Below are 1951 nucleotides of genomic sequence, written 5' to 3'. Positions count from 1 at the left end.
AGCTTTTGAAATAAGGAACTTGGAATCCAGGAAGGTCAGCGCACTTGCTGAAGGTCAGAGTAGCAATTCATGGCAGAGACAGTAGAGCGCTAATATCTCAGGACCTGCTTTCGACAGAGCCATTATTTAAAGTGCAAATTATGAATTCTGTAGACAGGTAACTTACAGAAAGGTATTTAGGCAAGGTAGAGACATTACTGGAATTTTTTATATTAGAAGATGCCACTACCAATGTGACAGATATTGAGAAAAGGGGAACACATTGATTATTACCGTAGTGAACTGGAGTCATTTTAACACACAAGACCATAGTTGGTACCATCTAGAGATGATATTAACTATCAGAACTCAGGGCAGGTACTATTGGCATTTAGTGGATGGAGGGCAGAGGAGCTGTTAAACATCCTACATTGGATGGAGAGGCCCCCAATCCTAAATCCCCCTTGCCATCCTCCACACACACATCAAATAACTATTTGGCTCACTCAGCGATAAATTTTCCCTATAGTGACTAAATGTATAAAATAATTCATTAATTCATTCAAAAATAATTATTTGGCTGAAATGTCAAGAGTGCTGAGTTTAGAAAATCTTCATAGTCCAATACGATATCATTAAGATGAGAACTAGGACAAATGCTTAGGGGTTGAGTTCAAGTTTTGTTCATTTATTAAATATTCAATGTGGATCTCCTTTAGTGCCTATGAGTGCAATGTCCTCCCACATCAAAGAATGAAGATATAGACAGGGGATTCCTAGCCTCACATGGCTGACTGCATAGTCTAGGATGAGAGCTGAGCTGATTAAATAGAACATTAAGAAAGTATAGTTGGTGGAAACACATACGGTGATGGGAGTACATGAAGGATAACCCTCCTGGAAGAGGCTTATGTTTTGTCGATGGAGGAAGACACTAAACTTTCCATCATTTAATGACAATTGTCTAACTGTAATGAAAGAGTTTATGCCTATCACAATCATGGTGCTACTAGAACAAGTTATGGAGCTGCATAAAACACCTAGGTTTATGTAATATTCCATCCAGGGAGTAACATCTAAGGGACAATGTTAAGAAAAAGAAAAAGAAGAGGAAGAGAATCCTTGATTCTCTTGATTTGATGGAATACCATCTGAAAAGATGCTGAGGCCAAAGTGGAAGGAAAGAAAATAGCTTTAACCAAACCATAGGTGTTGAGGGAGAGAAAGAAGAAGCTTAAAGAGGGTCAGACAGGAAGAGTCACTCAAGGATTTCAGACTAATCAGTCACTAGAAATCAATGAAACTAAATACCCCCTGGTAGTATTGATCAATAATAAAAAATATCCACTGATCCTAGTGGATATGATGAGGTAAAAATGAAAGTAGACACTAAATGCAGCCATGCTCTCTGAACAGTGTTGAGAAAGGACGGTAGAGTTTGGGATTCATTTACCAACTCTTAGGTATTACTCTTGCCCTCCCACTCCAGTCCCACTCCAGTCCCATGCACATTTAGGTCCATTACTTAAGTTTTAGTCCATTTTTAGGGAAACTGTTGCAATGGTTATAAATTTACTTATTTAAAATAGAATGGAAGTAAGCATCTCAGCATGTGGCATTTCAATGAATTGTGGCCTTTGGAAAGACATTTTAAATTGCAAATGAGAATTTGCAACCTTTTTTTAAGAGAAAGCAAAACTCTGAAAGCAAAAGATGAGGTTTTTTATTTTTTTAATTTTTTTTTTGGTCAATCTTAAATTTTCTTCCTAATGAAAATTTGTTTCATGGAGCAATGGCATCCTTCTGATTTCATGGTATTTATGTGAAAGATCATGCCTTTCCCAGGGGTAGTAATTAAATGACTGGAAAAAATTAAGATGATAGGGAATTAGTGGTGCATAAAAAAATGTAGCTATCACTCTTCCTTTAAAATATATTTGTGAGGATTAATACAACCACTGTGTGGTAAAAC

Source organism: Tupaia chinensis, unplaced genomic scaffold (assembly GCF_000334495.1).
Source record: "Tupaia chinensis unplaced genomic scaffold, TupChi_1.0 Scaffold000355_1, whole genome shotgun sequence".
NCBI classification, from domain to species: Eukaryota; Metazoa; Chordata; class Mammalia; order Scandentia; family Tupaiidae; genus Tupaia; species Tupaia belangeri.
The sequence above is the reverse complement of the archived record's forward strand: the minus strand, read 5'-3'. Positions refer to the sequence as shown.